The following is an 8,262-nucleotide window of genomic DNA, read 5'->3' as shown; positions in this document are numbered from 1 at the left end:
GATAGCAGATGAAAAACGTTTAGATGATTACGAATCTGTTCAGACATTATAGCCTCACACACTTTGGAGAGAGAAGAAAGAATACTGATATGTCGATAGTCAGAAACTAATGAAGCATTAACTTTTTTCTCAGTTGGAATAACTTTAGCTTGTTTCCATGCCACTGGAAATGTAGAGGTAGTAATACAATAGTTTATAATATGAGTTAATGGAGATATTATAAATGGTGAAATGAGCTTTATGAATTTAAGAGGAATTTCATCTAGCCCAACAGCATTAGACTTAATATTCATTAAATTCTTAAAAACAATATCTTCACTGACGCAGTAAAAACTAAAGCCTTCATTAGCGTCAACAATATTCATATCAAAGAATACTGAAGAAGAGCTACCATTATCCTCTACAGAAGAAATAAAGAAGTTATTTAGAGCATTTGGGTCCATATTGCATATATTTTTACTTTTTCTTGTAACCCCAAGCATTTTGATATTATTCCAAAGGGTTTTAGTAGATTTAGTACCACCAAGCTTAGATTCATAGTAATCTGACTTAGCCTTAAAAACAGTTCTAGCAGCTACATTTCTAGCAATTCTAAACTTCATCCAGTTATATTCCGTAGGGTACTTTTTCCAAACTGCATATTTTCTATTTCTTAAATTAATAATACGTTTTATTGTAGTACTAAACCATGGGCAAGAAACATTATTGACGGTAATAGTACGAAAAGGTACATACCGATTTCGTAGGCTAAGCAATTTTTTATTAAATGCATCTAATTTTTGATCAACTGAAATACCAGACCAACATTCATTCCATTCAGTTGAATTAAGTTCACAAAATAATCCCACTGAATCAATTGACTTATAATCCCAAAAAGAAAATCTAGTTGAGATGGATTTTTTAGTTTTCTTGAAGTCAAGCGTAATAAATAGTAGGTCATGATCTGAAACAAATGAAATCTGTTCAAACAACAATTTGCTTATATCAGAAACTGCAATTATGTCCAGAAGACTAGGCTTAACATTATTGGCATATCTAGTAGGTATGGTCCTATTGACAATATTTAAGCCCGACATGGCAATAAGATCATTTAAACGGGAAACATTACCACAGTTTGAGAGAAGGTCATTATTGAAATCGCCAAGTACTGCTAAGAAGTTGAAATTAAGCGCAATGGGTTGCAGTGAATCAAAAAATGGATCGCAACTAAAGCGTTTGTGTGAATTATACACGCACCCCACCAATATTTTCTGAAAACCAACATTGATGCTTATAACAACAAATTCAATGTCAGACTCACCAGATATACATACCAAATTACTTTTTAAATGAGACTTGCAATAAATTGCCACCCCGCCTCCTCTCCTTTGCCTCCTATCATGGCGGTATAAAATATAATTGTTCATTGACAGAAATAAGCTACTGATGTCACTATTAAACCAAGTTTCCGAAACGCATATGATATCAACATCGGAGTTTTCAAAAACAATCCTAATGTAGTCAAATTTTAGATCAGTTAGGCTTCTAGCATTAAAATGTACCACATTAAGACCGCCATTTTGTTTACTAAATATATTTAACAAAGTTTTGTGGTCCATCAAAGTTGATAATCAGTCATTTCAGCTTCCAGTCTAAGTTTTCTTTGTAAGGTTTTACATATTAGATCCCTGGAATCATGGTCTATGTCGAGATCATTCAGATTTAGATTTTTCTTGGCTTTGATACAGTTTACACATCTTAGAACGCTGCTTTTACATTCTTTGTATATGTGGCCAGCTTCACCGCATTTTGCACATACATGCACACTTTCCTTACAAACAGACGCTCTATGGTTAAAACCCCAGCACTTGTAGCATCGCATTAAATTCAAGTTTTCGTACACTATGCATCGTTCCCAGCCAATATTAAGTCTACGAACACTCATAACTTGCTTGAAAGCTATGCCATCTAATTCAACTAACGCGTTAAAAATGTTTTTATTTTTGAACGACTCATATATTTTCAAGACTTTAATATATTTAATCTCCATATTGTTTTGATTTCTTATTGCTTGGAGAAATTTATCATTTTCCAATCGCTCACTCATGCCGGTAATAAGGATTTTAGGGTTTCGCATAGCAGGTGTCTCAATTTCATAGTTCTTACCTAATTTCTTTTTAATTTCTTTTGCAAGAATTTCTCTCTCTTTTGAGGTTACACATTTTATTGTTACCCTTCCATCATGTTTAGAATGAACACCACAAACTTTAACATTAAGCTCTGATGGATTTATTTTAGTTTTTAAATCATTTTTAGTTGCTTCACTTAATTGCTTATTTTTAGGTTTTAGCGTTATTGGAATATTTGGATTGTTTTTCATCTTTAATTTCGCGGCGTACGTTTCGCTTTGAATTTCATTATTTTTGATGGTTTTTACCAATTCAGCACCTAATTCGTTGCCATTTTTAGTCAAATTATCAGACAAGTCTATTATTTTTTTCTCAAACGAAGCCAATTTTTTTTCATATTTTTCTTGTACTGACATAAGAGAGGTGACTCTGTCAGAATACTTAGATTCAATTGCTTTTAGTAAAGATTTAATTTCACTTTCATTAATTTTTAGTGATTCCTTATCTTCTTACAACCGACATACGGGCAATTTTTTTTAACAGTCCTCTTCTCAAAATTTTTATTTCTTTTCTAACATAGGAATTCAGTTCAATTTTATTCTTTATTTATATATATTTACTGCCCGTACTTACCAAAATTCTGCATTTCTTTGGTTTCTAGTAATCATTAAAGATTTTATGATTTTGAATAATTTGTAATTTTTTATAAATCATTGCATGTTCTTTTCTATTTTATTATTTTGAATTATTTTCGTTAAACTATACAAAATTTATGTTAGCTGTTTACAATTAAAATGTAAACAAAGAAAAGCTCTATAACTGGAACTTTCTGACACATAAAAGCTCTTTCCCATTCCTTAAGTAACTTGTGATAATGTAAACGACCAATGTTACTATATGGCTTACTAAGTACGTAGTGGAAACGTAATATAACATTTAGCATGACGAAGAATTCAAACATCTTTTAACTGCTATATACATTCATATAGCATATATTTGTAAAAGAAAACATTGAAAAACATTTCATATTTTTAAGTTCGCTTATGTCTTTAAAAACTGTATTATAATTAGAAAATGTAAACAATATAAGGCATTCGCATATTTGTAAATTAACATATGAAACAATAATACTGCTGGCTTATTTAGTCTAACATTTATAAAACCGCTTAAATAATAAGCAGCTGAAATCGCATGGTTGCCAAGTCTAAAAATTCGTCTATTGTGAACGGTTACTGGAAGGACGTATAAAATTTTCAGCTAATTGGTAACAAGTATTTGACTACTTTTTTTTTTAATCTTCCCTTTATTTATACAACTGCCAAGATTTAGCATCTAGTATATATTTTTACACAGTGGAAATTAAAATAATGATTCAAATCAATGTTAAGAATAACATGTATAAACTATTAACAATAAATAATAAAATTTTGTTTTAATTAAATAGTATAAGATTTAAGGATTAAGGATTGTACTATGAACATATTAGATAGTTGTGGACTACTATGTTGATAGTTCTGATGGATATAAGCGTTTCAATTGTCTATTATAAGTGGTTTCGTCATTTCATAGCTGCCTCATTGCTAGGTTAGGATGGAAATGTATTCTATCTGTGTGATTTTTACTATTTTTTCAGAAAACGCTTGCGACGAAGGATATCTTTAAATCGCGATGAATGTCATAGTACCAGTCAGCGTCAGTGATAGTCCTAAGTATTTTTGATTGTAGTCTTTGCAGTATTTGAATGTTGGATTTACATGCTGAGTCCTATATTCGGCTCCATATTTCCAACTTGGAGCGATTGCCGTTTTATATACTGGAAGTTTTCCAAAGCGACGCTTAATTTCATTATTTTTAGCTTTGATATGGCCTTTCCAAGTTAATCTGCTGTGTAGATATAGTAGTACCAAGGTAATTTGCCTTTGTGTGCGTGAAGACTTTATTATTAGCTGCGTTTCAGCAAACATGATCCGCTCAATGATCTGAATCATCTTTGGTGAAACGATACGGATCACGTTTGAAAATAATTGGCAACGCATGAAATATGCCAGTTGGGTTTGTGTACAAAATTTTTTGATTTATGTGAATAATTTTGGCGCTAAAAAAATAAGTGAGAAAATTTTGAATACAAAAAATTTAAAAAATGGAAAATAAATAAAATCTGTTGAAATGTCTGAAGTATGAAATGTAAGTTTTTATTTAGTATTTACTTAAAAACTTAAATTTAATTCTATAGTAAATAAATGGAAATTGCAGATTTTATTAGAATTATCGAGCAAAACTGACTTCTCCAGTTTCTTTTTAAACACTAGTCCAAGTGTATTAAGCTCAAGGGATGAAGTGCATCAGCATGGATATAGTGGAAATTTTATGGAAACGATCAATCATTGTACCGTTAAAGATTATTTGATTGGTATTTGCGCATAAAAAATACAATTGCTATATTAATTCTGTTTCATATTTTAATAGATTTGTTAATAAAATCCAATCAGCAAATACAAAATAACAGTGGTGGTCACAATTGAACGAGAGCAATGAAGGAAATTTACATATTTTTATGGTATATGGCAAATATAAATACTTTTCGCGAAATTGGTATTTGTTTTGGCATACCAAAAGCTTTTGTATGGAGAATAATTGAAAGAACTAGTGTTTAGCTTATATCAATTGCAAAATTTCCGTTCGTGATTGACAGCACACATGTTAAAATAAATGCACCTCACCAAAGCAATTAGGCTTATTTCAAAAGGAAGCATGAATATAGCTTAAACTTGCAAGCAGTTTGCAATGGTTTTTTTATAAACGTGTATGTTGGAGAGCCTGTTTCCTTATGTATTGTTCTGTTTTAATTAAATAAATGTATTCAACTTAATGTTTATATATTCTTTTCAAATTAATTGATTTTCATAAATTATCAAACAACACTTTTTTAATAATAATAAAACGTAAATAATTAAAGTAATAATTTTAATTAATTTTAATAATTTTAATTTATAGTAATAGTAATAATTAAAACATTACTTCAAACAAAGAAATAAATATTAATGACATATTAAATAAATAAGTACATAAAATAAATAATAAATAAATAAAATCAATAATAAATAAATGTAAATGTAGATTTGTTTATAATTTTACTACACCGTTGCATCGCATTGCCAACCTCATTTGCATTAAAATACGTTCCATTTTTATCTTTTATATACATTCCACATTGAACCAGAAAGTGAACCAGATCAATTGCTGGTTCACCCCATTGTTTTTGTTTTGCATGTAAAATTGAGCGGATTATGTTTGCTGAAACGCAGCTATTTTTGAAAATTCATCACTTAAGAGGCAATTAGAAAATTGTATTGCTCTAGAAGACAAAAGTAGGGTGATTAATGATGTCAAAATACCTGTCTTGATCCTCGGTGATTCTGTGTTTCGATTTTCCAGCAAAGTTATGAAATCATACCCTTCTGATGAAAACGCTAGCCTTGGTCAAAAAACTTTTAACTACCAATTATCTAAATGTCGAAGAGTGGTTGAAAATGCTTCTGGGCAACTTAAGGCAAGGTTTCATAGAATAGGGAAGGGCATTGACAACAAAATCGAAAACGTGAACAGAATTACACGATCCTGCTGTGTTCTTCACCACTTTTTAAATGAAAAAAATGATGCGAAAAAAAGTTGGGTACGTGCTCTGAAAAAACAACAGCTGGTTTCAGAACGACAACAATCAGAAGTTTCATTATTAAATGACGGCGATCTAAATGCAGAAGAAATAAGAAGTTTCATTATTAAATGACGGCGATCTAAATGCAGAAGAAATAAGACGATGTTTAGCTAAAAATGTAGCTATGTTGTAAGTTTTATTAGAAATTCACTTAATCCTAATATTTAACTTTGTAGCACTAAATAACTTAATCTAATTATCCTATATATTTACAAAAAAAAAAGAATGCAACTTAATCTAAATTATAATAATATAATGATAATAACAATTATAAATTATGTTCTATTATTAATAAATAATTATCGCTAGTCATCGCTGGAGTCATCGTAACCAGTGAGCCGAGTATATGAAAAGCCTCTTTCCATTGATGACGCGATACTCGATAAACCAACAATGCTTTCTTCCATTAAATTCAAGAATCTTGCATCTGTGCGTTCGTGTGTGACGGTTCTCTACATCTTTCGGATTCTGAAATTTTTCCAAAAGGGTGTCATTCAAATTGCGTTTATTTTTTTTTCCAGGTGTTTTAGAATCTTTCGACGTAGATATTGCATCTATCGATGGAGAAGAGCATGGCGACAGCAACGATGCATCATTATTAACCCCATTCATTATTTCGAAAAACATAAACAAATTTGTGAATACTCACCTTCAATCTTTCAAACACTAATTTTGTAGTGTTATGTATGGGCAAATTGCCTAGAAATCTTTTCAATATATGGAAGTATTTCTAGTCGGATGGCGCCCCTCCCGAAACTCCAACACACTGCTGTTCTTTCCTGATTTAAAATAAACAACCAAGCAAATTTATAAAAATAATTAAAAAAATTAACAAAATTACATTTAAATCTCTTTTTATTATATGAAAATATATAACATAATAAAAAACAAAACAGTTTCAATGCACAAATTATTATTGTAATTTTTAATTTCACTTATGAAATACTTACCTAAATTTTTGTGTAAAGTTGTGGACCTTCGTTTGCACTTCTAACGAAGTGTCCAGAAAACCCCTATTTTGAAGTTCTGTGGGCATCTCATGTTATGTAGGCCTGTGAGGGAATAAAATATTAATACCACAAGTAATAATAGCCAAATAATCCGACATTACCTCGGAATTTCCGCGACGTCCAGTGAACTATATACCCGTCGCCGATCTCCTCTTTATTTTGTTGTTCCATTAAGGCAGAAAAGTCTTCAAATGTTTGTAGTTCTGCATGTCGTTTAAAACTGAAGCGTCGAAATTTGGTATCCAACTTTGATTACACTTATTTATTACAATAATTTTTTTTAAAAAGAAAAATTAAAACTTTAAAATTAAACAAAAATTAAAATGAAAAAAACACTTAAATAATTTAACACAAAAACATCACATCATTTCTTTGTAAACAAATAAATTCAACGTGCATTGTTCGCACATTGATAAACCGAAAATGAGTAAAAGCTTTTACATCTGCTTTCGTCTAGTTTTTGTTTTGATCAGCGCAATCAAGGCGAATTACAGTGAAAGCTGCATCAAGTTCGACTACTGAGAGAACGAGGTGTTACCAAGCAGGAATAACCATCGTAAATACAAAAGGGCAAATCATACTATTATGGAAGCAAAAATAAAGTGAGCGGCGTAATAGTTCATTCACCTGAAGGTAAAAACCAAAACAAAGACAGGAAAAGTCAATAACAGCAATGCACGAGAGAAGAGCTTAATAACTGAAAAGTGGTGAAAAGTTTTAGCGCCAAATTTGGAATTAACAGGACAATTAATGTTCTAGAAAAATATGTTCAGTTAGTCGAGAGGGCTATAAAAGCCATAGCAAGTAGGTTGTTCGGTCTTTTTGGTTTTGATCGTGATCGGAGTTTGGTTAAAAGAAAAAAAAAACTGATTTTTTTTAGACTTTGCAAATTTAAGCTGTTTTTTTTATATAAGTGCATGAATATGCTTAACTTAGAAATTTACAAAGACATCAAATAAAATTAATAATAAAAAAAGAAAAAAAAAATAAATAAATTAATAATTTAACAGATAAAACATTCCGTAAAAATACCGCCAACAAAAATATTAGTGGAAAAAACAAGGAAAAATTAATTACTGAATAATAAAGAAAATTTTTAAAACTAATGTAACTAAAACGGAAAAAAAAGTGGTGTAGAATGGTTTAAGATCTGGAATGCAATGTAAGATCTTCTGGATGTAAAGAAAATTTTTTAAAAGAAAGAAAAAAAAAATCAATTAACGAAAACTTACCTGAATATAGAGAAAAAAAAATATATAAATAATCATTGGTAATAAAATTTTTTTTTGGGATATAAAAAGTGATATCAAGAACAAAAAGTGAAAAACCTCATACATGAAATTCCTAACATTGTCCAATTTTAATTTCGGAGGAAGTGAACTGTTTGAGATAGTGGCAGAGCTGTAAGTGAAGATCCTGGATTCATTGC

At 30.1% G+C, this 8,262-nt stretch overlaps 1 long non-coding RNA gene across 1 annotated transcript; it reads right to left on the bottom strand.

The window, feature by feature from the left end:
* Positions 1–6,000: 6,000 nt before the first annotated feature.
* LOC119673462 lies at positions 6,001–7,131 on the bottom strand. Its single transcript, XR_005252055.1, has 4 exons — positions 6,935–7,131; positions 6,774–6,875; positions 6,473–6,602; positions 6,001–6,377 (listed from the first exon to the last, which is right to left on the bottom strand). It is a non-coding gene; the product is annotated as an uncharacterized LOC119673462 (long non-coding RNA).
* Between the last annotated feature and the right edge of the window lie 1,131 nt (positions 7,132–8,262).

This window comes from Teleopsis dalmanni, chromosome 1, assembly GCF_002237135.1.
Source record: "Teleopsis dalmanni isolate 2A chromosome 1, ASM223713v2, whole genome shotgun sequence".
In the NCBI taxonomy this organism is placed as follows: domain Eukaryota; kingdom Metazoa; phylum Arthropoda; class Insecta; order Diptera; family Diopsidae; genus Teleopsis; species Teleopsis dalmanni.
Note: the sequence above shows the minus strand (reverse complement) of the source record. Positions and strands in the feature narration are given on the sequence as shown.